At 34.7% G+C, this 18,735-nt stretch overlaps 1 pseudogene; it reads right to left on the reverse strand.

Annotated features, from left to right (window-relative positions):
- Positions 1–16,967: 16,967 nt before the first annotated feature.
- Positions 16,968–17,203, reverse strand: LOC124514297 (mediator of RNA polymerase II transcription subunit 21-like; annotated as a pseudogene).
- Between the last annotated feature and the right edge of the window lie 1,532 nt (positions 17,204–18,735).

Here is an 18,735-nt window from a genome sequence, read left to right on the forward strand (position 1 = left end):
TGTTTATATATAGAAATGTCATACATCTTTATATATCTAGCATACTTACTGATTTCTTTGTGCCTAATAACTTGACAAATTATTATAATTTTTAGCATATAATAATAGTTATCTGCATGAATGAAAATATTGCATTCTCCTTTTAAATGTTATGCTTCATATTTCTTTCGCTTGCTATTTACCTTGGCTAAATCTGCCAAAATAATTAATGATGGTAGCAGTAATGAGCATGTTTCTTCTTTTTGGTTTTAATATGAATGTTTCTATTGTTGAAACATTCAATCTGATGTTAACTTTTGGACCGATGTATATACAAACACACATATTAATGTTAGTGTTTTATATTTTACATACATATACCTATGTATATTTATTCATCATAATAAGTAGCTATCTCTGTGTACTTATTTTAATGGGAATATTTGAAATGAATGTTTTAAATCTTATCTAATACTTTTTAGTCTATGAAGATAATAATTTTCCTCCAGTCTGGACATACTAAATGGTGGATCCTAATAGATTGCTTTACATTAAATCATCTTTCCACTCCCAGCAAGAGTCTACTTAATCATGACAAACATGTACTTTCAATTTTATTTGCTAATATTTTATTTAGAATTTTCTTTGGATTGATATCTCATGGTACTATCAGTCCTTAAACTTACTGTGTCAGGCTGGTTTGGACAATAACAAAAGGAAGCATTTTCCCTCCCTGTTGGCTGCTATGAACAGAGCAATATCACACAGGTCAATCTGGTATAGCTGTTTTTGTGTGAGGCCATCTGTTATTCAGCCTTTGTGTCTTTGAAGAAGGGGAGAGCAGGCATCAACAACCACCTTGCCACACATGATTTCAGCCCCATTCTCCCATTCTGCTGGCTTTTTTTCTTTTTTTTGATGGAGATGATGCTTCCTTGCATTTGCTCTATTTTATTAGTCTCTCTCACCTCCCCTGATATCAGTTATTTATTTTTATAATATCTATGATTTTACTTTTTATTTTATTTTATTTTTAATTTTTTTAACATTTATTTATCATTGAGCGACAGAGCATGAGCATGGGAGGGGCAGAGAGAGGAGGAGACACAGAATCCAAAGCAGGCTCCAGGCTCTGAGCTGACAGCACAGAGCCTGACGCAGGGCTCAAACTGTGAGATCATGACCTGAGCTGAAATTGGACGCCCAATTGACTGAGCTACCCAAGCACCCCTATGATTTTACTTTTTAAAGTGCGGGCCTAGTTCTGCTAACCCATTCTCATTTCCTTGCATTATTTCTCTTTCAGCCATATGCCTTTTCATTTCTGCCTTTACTTTCAACTGTTCCTTGATTATAGTACACTGTGAAGAAACCTATTTGAGTTTTGGAAGACACGAAGCATATTTATAAAATCTTCTTCTGTTTCCTATGTTAAGACATTTTCAAAGTTAGTGTTTTCTCCTCAGTGATTCTTTTCCCTTGGCAGCAAAATGTTTTCCAAGGCTCTGTATTGTTATCCTTGTTTCTGTTTCTTTATTACTCATTTTCAAATAGAAGAGATCTATGCAGGTCTTACATTTGTTGTCAGATAGGATAGATGCAATATTCTTATAGCCCCTTAGATTCTCTGATACAGTGGCATACTTCATCTTCTTAGATCTAGACCCAGAAACTAGGCTCATATTCATATACAGTCAGTCTTTAGCTACCTTCCAATGTCAGAAAGTTAGAGGACAGACAATTTGAACAGCTGACTTGGAGACCTGTAACGCTTTCCTTGACTTTCCATAGGAATGTCCTTAAAGACACACACACACACAGACACACACACTGCATGTGCACTTGAAAAGAAAGAGTAAAAATAGACCCTCCTTGGAAATTTTTTACTTGCAGTATTTTCATTGAGGATTTTTTTTTTTGTAAGAATAAACTAGTAGTATGTATGCCCTTCATTCTGAGCCAGAAAAGTATTATTGGCCAAAAGAAGATATATACAATTTTGAATGACCTCTGGAGATAGCATCTAACATTTGGTTGCAGAAGTCATTCTATACATAAACAGTGTCCTTCCCTCACCTATCCTCTTTTGCCATAACAACATGTAGTCTCTTCCCTTTCCTTTCCTCCCTTTTTGCACCAGCATCTACTCTATTTGTACATCCATTAGAAGACTACAATTTCCAGGAAGCAAATGCTGGAAATAATAGATGATACGCTGGGCATTATGTTCTTGAAAATGTAGTCTTATTAGGAAAAGTGCTATTCATGGGGCATCAAGAGGAATGCATCCTTGAGAGATGGGTGGTTAATGAATACATACACACAAACACACACAAATACAAGTTTAGAGGCACAATTTGGCCTTCATTTATTAATATGTCCTCACAAAAGTGAGTATTTTTTTCCTATTTGAGAACATGCTGTGCCAATGTTAGAAACACCCAGAGTTAGAACACATTATACTTCAGTTAATTATAATTCAAAGAAAGAAGTTGTTAGCTTAGTCTATGACATCTAAAAATAATAAACTTATCACATCTCTTAATTTTGTGTGAAAGCCTATTTCATTCAATCTCCAACTTCACATTTTCTCCCAATTAAGTGGATATAAGAATATGGAGCTAGGTCACTGGCAAGTGATGATCCAAAACTTAGAAATAATTGCATAGTGCCTCAAATATATAACTATATAAATGTTATGAGAAGCTGTAAGCAATGAATAATCCATAAAGAGTATTGGGTTTATACTTCCATTAAAGGCTATGTTCCCTCAAGCCTTGAATATTCCATGAACAATTCAATTAATCTTTTATATATAGCAGACACAATAAAAATACTGATATGTTGTACACAAAACACTGCATAAAATAAGATTTTTAAAAATTACCTAAATTATATTTTAGCTCACCTTTTTATTTTCAAAGTGAATTATTTTCTTCTCAGACTGTAATCTAGGTTTAGTTTCATGTATTTTTAAAACTTAGTGACAGATGAACTCTTTCTAATCTATTATATATCATACTTTTCTATCTTTTATATTGTCATCCAAAAGCGAAACAGGTAAGTATAAACTTCTAGTTAGTGGGTTTTATAAAGCACACTGGTCACACTGCTACTAGGGAGCTTTCAGCCTGTCAAACTGAAACAAATTTTTCAGCATCAAGTATGAATATGTTTCTGTTTCTATAGTATAAATATTATTATCCAGTTATTTACATATGGATACATATTGCTACAATAGTGCCTAGAGAATCAGGAGTAGACAGCTGCCAACTGCTTTGATTTAAATTATAAATGATGGCACTAAAATAAACACCAAAAAAAAAATTAAAGTCTAAAGAGATGTATCTCATCTATAGAAAAAATAAGTACCTGGTACTGAGGACATTTTAATCAGCATTTTCAGGCTAACAGGGACATCCATATCAAACAAATTTTTCTCAGATGGCTGAAAGATTGAAAATTGAAACACAAAACTTTTAAAACTTTTTAGGATTAAATTTAGAATGATTTTTTGGAACATTTAAAAAAAATAAAAGCATTATTAAAATAAGTATGTCAGGGGTGCTTGGCTGGCTTAGTTGGTTGAGCATCTGACTTCAACTCGGGTCATGATCTCACAGTGAATGAATTCAAGCCCTGAACTGGGCTCTCTGCTCTCAGTGTGGAGCCCGCTTTGGATCCTCTGCACCCTCCCCCCACCGCCCCTAACTCTGCACCTCCCCTGCTATCTCTCTCTTTCTAAAAATAAATATTTAAAAAATAAATAAATAAAATGGTTAATTAAAATAATAAAATAAATATATCATTGGTCAAAGAGCAATATCTGAAGCAGAGTATATTTAAATCTCATCTATTGCTGTAAATTTGCTTCAGCTTCCTCATCTGTAAAATAGAGGCAATAATCTTACCTACCTAAAAAGTTGTTATGAGGATAGAATTTGCTCAATTCAGGTAAAGTAAGGAGGACAACATCTACAATACAACAATGTGTGAGTCAACTGGGACCCTGATTGAGGGGTAGCAATTTTCACCAGCCTGGTCTTGTTATGGTCAAAAATGGAAGTACTCAGAAGGACAAGTGGAAACATGAGGGTGCCTCCATTGGCCAAAACAAGTGACATGGCCAAATACAACTTCAACATGTCAGGGAAATATACAATTCCCATGTAATTGTGGGGTAAGGAACACTTATTTTGGAAATATTATCAAATATACTATACTTGGTAAAACCACCATTTGCAAGATTGGCTCTTTGGGGTTTGGTTATATAGAATCGTGGTGTGGTATGGCTGTTTGAGTAAAAAAGGTCAAGGTTTTTGTGCATAGGCTTAATTTGGGATAGTTTAAAAGAAAGAACCATGATATCACTTGCATTTGAGGAAGTGATAAGAGATTTTAAGAAGTGTGATTTTGATCTCTGTCTGCCGTTCAGTTTTCAAGAAAAGCAAATAAGAAAGAGATATTTTGAAAATATTTTTTTTTTGCTGTTTCTTTGATTATGCCATCAGTCTGGGCCTGGAATGTATCACAGTAGCAACCAAGTCACTAAATGTTAATAAGCTTTTTAAAAGAATATACAAAGTAATTTTTAAAATATCTTATTCAATTTGCCATACACATTCATCACACATATGTAACTTCTGGTGTTGGTTTGGCCTATAACCTTGTTAAGTTTTCTCAAATATATAAAGACATATCCAAATACACCTAATTTTATGTGAGAAATGTGCATGTATTTTTATATGAGAATATTATATTAATATATAAATACATATTGGTATATGTGTATATAGGTATAAAGTATTCATTTAAATATGTCATATTTGTCTTTTTAGGTCATTATGTGTAGATCTACCTAATTCTTTCTAATAGCTGAATACTATTCCATGGAATGAATGTTCCATAATATATGCACTAACTTCCACCTAGTGGAACTGCTTACATTTTTTTCTTTTGGAATTGCTTACATTTTTTTGATATTTTGCATAATGTTGAAATCATGCATCTTTATATACTATTTCTATAGTTTTTAAGGGAGAGTACTTCAGAATGGAATTGCTAGACTAAATAAATAATTTAATAAATAATATAAACAAATTAGATTTTTTTACAAGTGTTGCCACAGTATTTTGCAAAAACAATTTTTATAATTTTCTCTCTCAGTAATTATGTTTGAGATTATATGCTAGTACTGGGTATACTCAACTTTTTAAATGTTTTTCAGTCTGATAAAAAATAGTATCTGGTTTGTTTTATTTTGCATTCATAACATTTTCAGATGAAAATGATCTTGGCACTTACTACCATTTCTCCCCATTCTATTTTCTTTTGTTTTCTTTTTTCTTTTTTAATGTTTATTTATTCTTGACAGAGACAGTGGGAGAGACAGAGCGCAAATGGGGGGAGAGACAGAAAGAGTGGGAGAGACAAAAATCTGAAATGGGCTCCAGGCTCTGAGCCTACAGCACACAGTCCAACGTGGGGCTCCAACCCACAAACCACGAGATCATGACCTGAGCAGAAGTCAGAGGCTTAACTGACTGAGCCACTCAGGTGCCCCTCTATCTTCTTCCTTGTAACACTAGATATTGGAATTCTGAGAATTTGGAAGGTGTAAGGTAAGCAGAAGTTGTTCTTTGGTCAACGGTAGGCAGATGCATGAGCTTAACTCAAAGTAAGGGTTGTAGTAGTAGGAGGACCCTATGCTTGCCTCATTCCTTGAATACAGCTAGATAAATATCAAATCATTCTGAATGCCCAGAAATTGATCTGATGACTGACAGAACAAACTGCACACTAGAGGGAGAGAAGAGGCCACATCATTGAAGGTAGGAGGTGTGGAGATGTGGTTTTGGGGAGAAATGGATTGGGGCTGCTGTGGAGGGGAGAGAGCCCATCTTGTGGAGAGAGGCTAGAGAGAGAGGAGCATGCAGGGTTTTGCACAAGGAAAACACTTCCCAAAATTCATTGACTGGAGAAATGAGAGGGGCTGATTTTTGTGATTATTTGCAACTCATGGGGCTCAAAGACTAGAGTTTTAGAGGTCCATGATGTGGTTGGAATACAGCATGGAGGGCATTGCAGTGCTCCTGTAGAGAAGGCAGGCAGGTTACACAGAGATAGATGGGGCAATCTGAGAATCCACAAAGACACACTGGGAGAGACAGTTGCTTCTTCTTGGAGCACATCTGAGAGAGGGGGCACTGCCTCTCTGAGGACAAAGGAGCCAGTGGGTGCCATTTCCCTCTCCAGCCCCTCAGCATAAACCAACTTCAGTAAACAGTACAGCACAAATACTAGCTGCCTAAACTGTTTACATCAAGTCCCATCCTTCTATGCTCTGCTAGTACCACTTTTCTTGGGCAAGTATGCCTGAAAACCAGCACTGTGGGCCCATGCCCCAGAAGACCAGCACAACCCCCGCCCCCCCCAACCCCGTGACACACATTGTGTCTACTGACCACAGAGCTCTGCAAATCTTCAGCTGTAAATAGCATTCATCTGGAAATAGCATCTGATCTCTTTTAACAAACAACAAGAGCACACCTAGGTAAAACTCACCACACTTTGGACAAGGTCCAAAAACTCCCCACTGCAGGAGAAACTATGCAGAGGACTAACCTGGGGGATAGAGCAGCCATAATACAGCAGAAGAGTGCACACAGCATATACCAGAGATACTTCCTGAGGCACCAAGCCCTGGACAGCATATGAACTCTTCTTCATAAAGCCATTACTCTCAGAAGCAGGAAGCATACCGGGCTTTTCTAACACAGAGAAGAAGACAGAGACCTACACAAAAAGCCAAAATGGAGGAATTCATACCAAAAGAAAGAACAAGAAAAGGTCATGGCCAGTGATTGAATCAAAACAGATATAAGCAATATTCCTGTCCATAATTTAAAGCAGCAATCATAAGGATACTATCTGGACTTGGGGAAAACATAGAAGACACCAGGGAGTCCATTGCAGCAGAGATAAAAGAGCTAAAAACTAGTCAGGTGAAAATGAAAAATGCAACAACTGAGATTTGAAACTGACTAGATAGAATGACCACAAGCATGGAAGAAAACAGAGGAATGAATAAGAGATATAGAAGATAAAATTATGGAAAATAATTAAGCTGAACAAAAGAGAGAAAGAAAAACTTTGGATCACCAATATAGACTTAGGGAACTCAGTGATTTCATCAAACATAATAACCATTTGTATCATAGGAGTCCCAAAAGAAGAAGAGAGGAAAAGGGGGGAAAAGGTTTACTCCCAGAAATTATAGCTGAAAACTTCCCTAATCTGAGGAAGGAAACAGACATTCAAATCCAGGAAGCATAGAGAATTCCCATCCAAGTCAACAAAAGCAGGCCAATACCAAGACATATTGTAGTTAAATTTGCAAAATATAGAGATAAAGAAAAAATATTAAAAGCATCAAGATAAAAGAAGTCCCTAACTTACAAGGGAAGACAGATAAGGCCAGCAGCAGATCTTTCCACAGAATCTTGGCAGGGCAGAAGGAGTGGCATGATATATTCAATATGCTGAATGGGAAAAATATGCAGCCAAGAATACTCTATCCAGCAAGACTGTCATTTAGAATAGAAGGAGAGATAAAGAGTTTCCCAGGCAAACAAAAGCTAAAGGAGATTGTGACCACTAAACTAGTCCTGTAAGAAATATTAAAGAGGACCCTTTGAGGGAGGAAGAAAGACCAAAAGTGACAAAGACTAGAAAGGAACACATAAAATCTCCAGATGATTACTCTGAATGTAAATGGCCTATATTCTCTAATTAAAAGACATAAGATGTCAGAATGGATTTAAAAAAAAAAAAGACCCATCTACATTCTGCCTATAAGAGACTGATTTTAGAGCTAAAGACACCTGCAGGTTGAAAGTAACAGGATAGAGAAACAGTTACCATGCAAATGCATGTCCAGAGAAAGCTGAAGTAGCAATATTTATATCAGACATACTAGATTTTAAACCAAAGACTGTAACAAGAGATGAAGAAGGGTACTATATCATAATAAAGGGAACTATCCAACAAAAAGATCTAACAATTATAAATATTTATGCCCCCAACTTGAGAGCACACAAATATATAAAACAATTAATAACAAACATAAAGGAATTCATTGATAATAATACAATAATAATACAGGATTTTAACACCCACTTACAGAAATGGACAGATCATCTAAACAAAAAATCAACCAGGAAACAATAGCTCTGAATGACACACTGAACCAGATAGACTTAATACATATATTCAGAACATTTCATCCTAAGCAACAGGATACACATTCTTTTCAAATGCACATGGGACATTCTCCAGAATAGATCACACACTAGGTCACAAATCAGGCCTCAACAAGGAAAAAGCTTTTTAGACCACAACGCTAAGAAATTTGAAGTCAACCACAGCATCCTCTGCAAATCTCTCACTTATGCCCATGGCAGCTGTGATTATCAGAGAGAGATTACCACAGTCCTGGCCTTGGCAACAGCAGCAACTTCCTCATTCACTGGAGCCTAGCGGTGAAGCTCAGAGCCGTGAGTGGCCTTTCCTGACTCTCTCAGCTCTTTCAGTGAGTGTGTAAGCACTTGATTTTCTGTAATAAATTCCTTCCTGTTAGAAATGCCTGGCATGATTTCTGCTTCCCTTCTCTGAACACTATCTGATAGATTATTTTTGGTGATTGGCCATTTATATTTCCTTGTTTATCAAATACCTATTCATAATCATGGCCCACTTTTATTGTTCTTTAAAATTAATTTTTGGAATATTGATTCTTCTTCCTTTTTGTGTTACTCCTTTTTCCTGTTTTTTTTTTTAACTTTAGTAAATGTTCTCTTGTCATACAGAAATTTTCATTTGTATGTATTCAAATCAAGTATTGTTTTTCTTTATGACTCCCAGTTTCCTCTAATGCTTAGGAAGATCTTCCTCACTTCAGGTTATAAATATACTTGCCCATATTATTTTTCATGCTTTGTTACTTTATTCTTTTTTTTTTCTTTACTAAATTTGGAATTTATTTTTAAGTGTAGTATAAAATAGGGTTATATGCTCATTTTCTTCTGAATTAAGAGCCAATTGTCCTAAAATATTAATTATAACACTTTCTTTCCCCTTTCACATGTGAATTTTGTATTCTTGAATTTCATTGAATTTCATTGAATTTCATATGTGAATCCATTATTAGGACTTCTATTATCTTTCACTGAGATTTCTGTATATATTTTTTTCATCATTATATATTTTTTAATCACCATTGCTTTTTAATAATATTTATTCTCTGGTAATGCAATTCTCTTGAAAATTCTCACACATCTATTTTTTTCTATGAATTTTGGAATGACTTTTTCCAGTTCAAAAAAATTTGTTAAGCATTACACCAAATATGATTTAATTGCATTAGATAGATAGATAGATAGATAGATAGATAGATACGTAGATAGAGATAAGTACACAAAAATTTGGAAAGGATTGATACTTTAGGACTATTAAGGACTATCTAAAATCAAGTACTGAAAGAGCATGTTTCTGAATTTATTCAGATTATATTGCATGATTTTCAAAAAATCTCATAGTTTTCTTCAATAGCTTGTAGTTTTCTCATTAAAGTGCCTATAAATGGGACAACATATACCATGCAATTACATCTTTCTAGTCACTAAAATAGTGAAATGATTTATTCGCTTATTCATATATCTCACTGTCTTTCATATAGTAATTAATGAACCCAATGATTTATTACTTGAGAGTTTGCCCTATACTTCTCTTGGTACTATATATATATGTATATACATATATGTATATATGTATATACATATATATATAGTCACAAGGGATTCAGGAACCCTTAGAAACTGTTATATACGTGTGTTTTCAGGGGAGGGGAGTCTCAACTTTCAGGTGATTCTCAAAGGACCCCTTAGTTCAAAAAAAGGTCAAGAATCATCAATATAATAAAAAAGAATGAAGTATTAATACATGGTACAACATGGGGGCGCCTGGGTGGCGCAGTCGGTTAAACGTCCGACTTCAGCCAGGTCACGATCTCGCGGTCCGTGAGTTCGAGCCCCGCGTCAGGCTCTGGGCTGATGGCTCAGAGCCTGGAGCCTGTTTCCGATTCTGTGTCTCCCTCTCTCTCTGCCCCTCCCCCGTTCATGCTCTGTCTCTCTCTGTCCCAAAAATAAATAAACGTTGAAAAAAAAAATACATGGTACAACATGGATGAACACTTAGATGATAGATAGGTAGATAGATGATAGATAGATAGATAGATAGATAGATAGAATCATAGATAGATAGATATACACAGATGATAGATACAAAGATAGGTGCAGATATAGATACAGTGTATTGGTTCTATTTCCCTAGAGAATTTTGACTAAAAAAGTTTTCAAATATTTGGGGATTTTCAAGAGATCTTTCTATGTTTGATTTTTAATTCATTCTATTATAGTCAGAAAATATGCTTTATATTTATTGTATTGTGTGTATAGTCAGACAATACACTTTATATGATTTAAATATTTTTTAAATTTAGTGAGAATTGTTTCTGCCTCAAATATGACAGTCTTGGCAAATATTATGTGTGCATTTGAAACTAATGTGTATTCTGCTGTTTTGGGGTAAAATGTCCCAGAAATGTGTTTTAGGTCCAGTTACTTGAGAGTGTTGTTCAAATTTTTATATCTTTACTGATGTGGTATTCCATTATATAGGATACTTGTTTTGTCCATTTTGCAAGAGGGAAGCTGAAATCTCCCACTGTAATTGTGAATTTTCCTAGTCTCATTACAGATCTGTCAGTTTTTGCTTCAGTATTTTCAAATTCTGTTCATAAGTTTATAAATGTTTAGGACTGCTATATTAATATTTGAATTGACCCCTTTATTTTTATGAGATGACTTTATGCATGACTGTATTTTTATTGATGTGAAGTCTACCTGTTCTGATATTAGTATAGTGTCTTCAGCTTACTTTTGAGTAGCAGTAGCATTTGCTTTCTATTTATTCCATCTCTTCTTTTTTCTTTCTTATTTGCTTTCTATTTGTCTCATCTGCTTTTTCTCCTTTTTCCCTCTGTTTGTCTTCTTTTGCATTGTGTATTTTTTATTATTTCTATTATTTCATTTCATCTTTTTTGTTCATTTACTAGTTATAACATTGTCTTTTGTTACTTTAGTGATTGGATCAGCATTTATGGAGTACATCTTTAACTCATCCTAGTCCATCTACCTGTAAGTAATGTTATCCCACTTTACCTTGAGCATAAGTTCCTTACAAGAGTATCCTTTGATCTCTCCCTTCTGGCATTTGTGTTGTTGTCCAACACTTACTTCCACGCATGTTATAAACCCCAGCACACAAAGAAAAACTGCTGCCCTCCCATGTTGTTATTTATCCAAAGCTGACTTACACAATAGATTACTACACTCCTGGGAAAATGGTCCCCTTTCTCTATAAATGAAAAAAGATGGCCTCTTTCTGCCTACAACTAGAGACATCCAGGTTAGAAGAGGACAAAGTAATGTCTCTTAATACTTTCAGGAAACCATATTCTTTTTGAAATAAGTATTTTTAACTTTAAGTGTGTTTTACCAAACTTTAGCTGAGGTTGTTTTCTTTTGATGGTGCTAAGCAATAATTGCACTAGCATCTAATGATCTTGTGGGGAAAACACAAACCATATACACATAATTTACAGCATACACGCCATTTTATATCCTAACATTGATAATAAATAGGTGATTATGTTTATGAGTACATATAAATATGGTCTTTATAATTCAGTATTCAGATTTTACCTTGTGTAACAGCTAATGTCAACTATTTTGCATCTTAATATAATACATAAAATGTTTACAAAAGGTACAGGCACACTGGGATATCTTGGTTCAGATAACTTTATGAATGCGTTTATAGCTTTTGGAAAAAAAAAGGGATATAGTCACAGAGAAGTATATATATATATACATATATATATATATATATACACATACATATATATATAGTTTCATATATATGGTTTCATATATATATATATATATATATATATATATGGTTTCATATGGATAGACAGATAGATAGATAGATGAAAGAGAGAGAGGTTATAAAGATTTAGCTCATTGGCTCATGTAATTGTGGGGCCTGGCAAATCTGAAATCTGTTTGTCAAGCCAGCAGAGTAGAAATTCAGGTAAGAGATCATAGTGCATTATTGAGTCTGAAGCCTGGAAATTCAGGAAGAATTTTTATGTTGCAATGTGGAAGCAGAATGCCTTTTTTGGGATACCTGTCTTTTCTCTTAAGGCCTTCAACTAATTGTGTAAGGTTCATTCACATTATGGAGGATAATCTATTCATTTGTTTTGTTTTGTTTTGTTTTAAAATATAATTTGTTATCAACTTAGCTAACATACAGAATACATACAGTGTGCTCTTGGCTTTGGAAATAGATTCCCATAATTCATCACTTACATACAATGCCCAGTACTCATTCCAACAAGTGCCTTCTTCAATCTGCTTTATTTCTATTCAACTGATTGTAAATGTAAGTTACATCTAAATACCGTTACAGCAACATCCAGACTAGTGTTTGCCCAAACAGACTATGGTCACTATGCCATAGTCTAGCCAAGTTGACATATAAAATTTACTATCACAGAAAGTAAATAACACATATCTAAATTACCTATTGGTCAAAGAAAAAAAAATCAAAAAGGAAATTAAAAATATATTTTTATCTGAATGAAAATTAAAACACATAATGGTAAAATTTGGGGGATGAACCAAAAGCAGTGGAATATTATGCCACTAAACATTTATATTGGGAATGAATGAAGATCCTGAATCAATTGGTTCAGCTTCCACCTTAACAAGTTAGAAAAGAAAAAAATAATAAAGCAAATGAAACACAAATCAAGCAAAAGAAAAGAAATAATAAAGGTCATAGTGAAAAATCAATGAAATATAAATCAGATCCAAATGCTAGTCCTGCTCTCATATTTGAGAAGATCAATAAGATTGGTAAGCCTCTATTTAGATCAATCAAGAAAAAAATAGAAGGCACAAATTACCAATATCCATTCTGTCCTATTGATCTGTGTGCATATTCTTTCACCAATGCCATATATTCGTTCTTCTCTTTATTATCATAACTTATATGTAGTCCTGAAATCAGGTAGTGGCAGTCTTCTATGTAAATATTTTTCAGAACTGTTTTGGTTATCCTGTTTCTTTGTCTTTCTGTTCGTATTTTAGAAGTAATTTGTAAATACTAAGAAACAAAAAAACAAACCAAAAAAACCCCCCAAACTTTGGGGGTTTGATTAGAATTGCATTGACCTACAGATTAAATTGAAGAGAATTTACATCTTAGCAATATTGTCTTCAAAACATAAACATAGTGTATCTCTCCATTTATTTAGGTCTTCTTGGATTTCTTTCATCAATGATTTTTTTTTTAGTTTTCTGCATATAAATTCTGTACAAATTTTGTTAGCTTTATTCCTAAGATTTCATATTTAGAGTGCTAGTGTAAATGGTATTTTTAAAATTTAAAATTCCAGTTTTGCTGATAATTAAGATTGTGATTGACTTTTGTATATTGATTTTGTATCATGAGGCCATTCTAAAAATAGTCTTTAGTTCCAAGATCTGTTTTGTAGACATTGTGGTTTTCCTACATATGTAATCATATACTTGGATATTGTAACTATGTAGTTACAAAGGTAAGAAATAGTACTATGTCTTCTAAATAATTCATATTTGGAAGAGACAAAATTACCTCTTAAAAATACATACAAAATTCTAATCACGATAAAACTGTAGCTTAACTGATGTTTGCAAACATATCTAAAGAAAATGTTAATAGACAGGAAATTTAGAAAAGATAAGCCAAAGGGCAAAGTGTTGACATTTAGAGACTAGGAATTAAACAACCACCACATTTCAGGGATGATAGACACTGAATTTTAAGGAAAATGAGTAATGTTTCTGTTGTAGACAGGAATGACCCATCATATCTGAGCATGGCCTGGATGAAAATACCTCCATTTGTCTGATTTCATTTCCTCCAAACATCATATTGATTATCATTTGGCTTCAGGTTCTAAAGTCAGAGTGCTTTGGTTCTCTTCAGCCCCAGCATTCAAAGGTTAGCTGCAGGCTTTTCAATATCTTTAAGCTCTACTTCCTTCATTTGCAAAATAAAGGTAAAGATAGCACTTCCTTCATAGGATTGTCATGAGAATTAAATAAGATAATACAGGCCAATTTGCTAAAGCAGGCATTCCTAAGTAAAAGAGACAAGGCAGATATCTGAGTCTCCACTGTTTTTCCTGGCACTTCTCTTAAAAACACTGCCAGATCAGAAAACCCCAGTAGCCAGAGGCTATGGAGTATACTGTTGCTTCATAAACCCCAGTAGCTTCCCAAGTGTAATCCCATAAGGGTAGAAAGAGGGCTGGGAGACACCAAAGACAGAGGCCACTCAAGATTGGTAGGTGGTAGGTTTAATAAGTCAGGGAATTTAATTAGGAGGCTCATCTTGGGCAGCTAGAGATGAGTAGATTTTCATACCTGCCTGCCAAATCTTAACAGTTTATATAGAGGCCTTAACTGGATTCAGTCATGTATACTATCCAAATGGTCTGAGCAACATATTGCTCTCTTAAGGCTATGTCCTTGAAAATGGCTCCCATTGGGGGAACAGGGGAGACAGCTTACATTTCAAACACTGGGGAGGGATGAGGACACTCTTACTGCCTGGGTCCAGTTGTTCAGTCAACTGACATCACATAACAGTTACCTCCTCTAACCCGTATCAAGGACTGTGGGAGCATAGGGGGGCTGGAGATCATGGAGAGTTTTCTACACGAGGAAAGTGAACAGTAGCAATTAGACTCCTCTCCTGGGGCTTCCCAAATGGCTCAATGAGAAGCAAATGGGCACCTGCTTGTGTTGAGGACATTATCAACCCAAAGTGGACTATAACAGCCAGTAAGACCTTCCTTTACCCCTTCTCTCTAATGCTTCCTTTCTTTTCCCAACCAAGGAGATGCTGGAAGGAGGAGAGACATTGTGGGGCAAGAGGAATGAAAATGTCCACCACATGGCAACTCCTTTCCATTTGCTATCTTGCAGGCACTGGCTGTGAGAAGGTGAGCACTGAATTATCTATAAGATAGAATCAACTGGATTTTTAATACCTGAAAACAAAATCAAGCTTATATATCCTACCCAAAATGTCTTAAGAGACCAAAAAGGAAAAGTAAATTATTGAAGAAAAAATATAACATGTTCATATTTGTACTCTGCAGGAAACAGACTGGGCAATTAACAGGTTTTTGTAACTGGAAACATTTTTTTCCAAATTGGGAACTCTTATTTTTTAACTTTTTCATGTAAAAAAAAAAAGGCTTTATTTTCCTTTTATCATATTAATGAAGTGTTGAAAAAATATATGTAAAATGTGAAGCATAATAATAAAAGTCACAACACAAACCAGCTGAAATTTAAGAACTAGAAGGTCACAGATATTATCTACTAAGTGCTCTCCCCTATTGCACATACCTGTTTCTACCCTAGAAGTCATTGTTCTTTTCAATTTGTGTTCAAGTATCATTGTGTAGCAGACACCGTCAGTGCCCCACCTACATTCCCTTGGTATTCACAATTCCTGTAAATGCAGATGGAGTACTCCTGCAAGTGTATATGTAACACCATGCCTAGGGGATTTCTTTGGAGTGGATAAGGCAGGCTAGAAGTTCCAGAGAACTTGCTTTTTGATCTTTTTTAGTATCATTTAACACACACACACATACACACACACACACACACCTCTTAGCAATACATTGTTCAGTTTTGTGGTATTATATATGTGATATCATATATTATATAGTTTTCTGACTCACTTTTTTCACTCAACATCATGTTTCCAAAATTCATCTTTTTTTTGGCATATTTGTAATTCATTAATTTTATTACTATGTATACTGTCTTGTGAATAAAGTTGAATCAACATAATTTTTTTGGTTCTCATTATTTATTCACTGATGGATATTTGGATTGCTTCCCTATTCTTTCTGTTATGAACACAGTGCTACTATGAACATAGTTATATAAGAATCTCAGGGCACCTATGCAAAAGTTGTATCATAGTAATGTTCATTCCAAAGTGGTTGTAGCAATTTACACTCCCTCCGGTATAAGAATTCCCATTGAACCAAATGCTCTGCAACGTTTGGTCTTGACAGCTTTCTTGATTGTTTTGTAGTGCTGCCTTTATCATACATTTAGTTCTCATACATATATAGGTGTGTCTGGACTCATTGGAATAGTCAGCGGTTCATTTACATGCTATTGCACCAATAGCATATAACAGTTATTACTCTTTTGTAGAATATCTTAATATATCTGGTAGAACAAGTTTCCCTCTTTTGTTTTTAATCTTTTATGTTTTTTGAATTTTAAAGTACATCTGTTTAATTATATTATAACCATTAATGCAATATCTGCCTCAATAATTTCATTCTGACAATAAAAAAGGATGGCATAATGATGGTTTTAAAGCTGGTTCAATCACAATTTAAAAGCCTTATTTATCAAGAGTGAAAACAGAAGACTATTAAAAACAGCTAAAAAGGTAACATGTGTCATAGTGCTTAATGTTTCTGTAACTGTTGGTAAGGCTTACACCTACGTCTGATGCAGAATTCTTAATGACACTGAAATAGTTATTTTCTCAACCGCAAGGTATGTATTGGTACTGTGGGTCTGGGAGAGACTGGGGATGGGTACTACTCCTCGTCTCCAGTAGTGACTATGCAACAGGAGCAAGTGCGTTTTGTATCTATTCCAGAAGCCCATCCCCTCCATAAATAACATCCTCCAGATATGTAGCAGCTTCGTGGCTTTCTTCTTCCAGTTTGTACAAGCTAGCAGCCTGTATGTAAAGCAGCTGTAGATTCTTCACTGAGTAATGAATGGATCAAAACATCCATGTCTTTTGCTGTTCTTGGGATCAGTGCGGCAAAAAGCTAGACGTATTCTTCTGTAGGATTAGTTGGCAGATCTTCGTTCACTGCTGTCTGAGCATCAGGAAAAAGGGCGGGAGGGCCACGATGCTGTAACACTCCAATGGCATTACAAACCTGATCTGCAAGGGCACTCACCACGTGCTGCAGCTGTGTGAGCCTATCAGCCATGTTCCTCCACGAGCTAAGGGAGGCCAGAGACTCTCTTTTGCTTTTACAGGTTAACTATCTGTGGCTCATTTCTTTTTCTGAAATAAATTTTTGAGTAATCATTCTTCAAAACATACAACAGATTTTCTTTGTGGTTCCCTTGAATATTTATTTAGGTTGATTTAGACAGTAGTGACTTCTTATAATATTGAGACATACGCAAAAGCATGAAACACCTCTTTATTTAAATCATCTTCTATGTTATTTACAGCTTTGAGGTTTTGTTCACAGAGGTCTTATGTATTCTTTTAAGAAAGCAATTTATTGTTATTGTTGCTATTGCATTATCCTCTTAAAGTTAATTTCTATTTGGCTATCGTTGGTCTAGAGAACCAAATTTCTCTTAAATAGGTGTTCACATTATCTGCAAATTATGGCAGTTTTATATCTCATCTTCTATTGCATATATTATTTATTTTTCTTTCTTTATAGTCTTTGCCAGAACCTCCAATAGCATGTTAAATAGTAGCAGTGTTAGTAGACCTTTTTGTCCTGTTCCTCATCTTATAAGGAATGCATTAAAAGTCTTTCCATTAGGTACAAAATTTGTTGTAGGTTTTGGTATATATATCTTACAAGTTAGTCTTCTTCTATTCTTAATTTGCTAATAATGCCTTTTAGATAATGACAGCTTGCCTTTTATCAAATACGTTTTTTGCCTCAGTTGTAAAAATTACATAATTTTTTCTCTTTAGTCTATTAATATCATGAATTATAATTGATTAAATTCAATTTATTTTAAATTATAAGACTATTCACTGGATGTGAAGAGAGAAATAAGACATTTAGAGCTGCTGTAGTGTGGGCAAAGACCTTGTTTAACAGTGAAACCAATACACGGAAAAATAGCAGAACAAAACTAAGAGATTAAGACAACCAGATCCTGATAATATTGTATGCATTGTGGCAGGAAGCCACACATGAATTCAGTACTCCCCTAAACATTTGTTGGGTAAGCCAATAAATTATCTGAAACCAGTGTGAGTTTGCTTTTGAGGTACTTAATTTGAAAACATTACTCACATAATTCGGGGGTTTTTTTTTTTCAGCTGTCTAACACTATTTATGAAATAGTCAATTCTATCTTCATAATTTTGGATGCCTCCTTTACTTTGACATCAATTTGCAAAAATTTATGGGTCTGTTCCTTAACAGCGCTCCACTTCTTTGTCTGTTTGGTTTATTCCTATACCAGTGGCATTCTCTAGCTCTTCATAGAGCTAGAACAAACAATCCTAAAATTTGTATAGAACCAGAATAGATCCCAAATAGCCAAAGCAATCCTGGGAAAACAAAAACAACAACAGCAACAGCAACAAACAAACCAAAGCTGGAGGCATCACAATTCTGGACTTTAAGCTGTATTACAAAGCTGTAATCATCAAGACAGTGTGGTACTGGCATAAAAACAGACATACAGATCAATGGAACAGAATGGAGAACCCAGAAATGGACCCACAGATGTATGGTCAACTAATCTTTGACAAAGAAGG

Source organism: Lynx rufus, unplaced genomic scaffold, assembly GCF_022079265.1.
Source record: "Lynx rufus isolate CCGP_SWC_20201006 ecotype Redwood Valley unplaced genomic scaffold, mLynRuf1.p SCAF_2, whole genome shotgun sequence".
Classification (NCBI taxonomy): domain Eukaryota; kingdom Metazoa; phylum Chordata; class Mammalia; order Carnivora; family Felidae; genus Lynx; species Lynx rufus.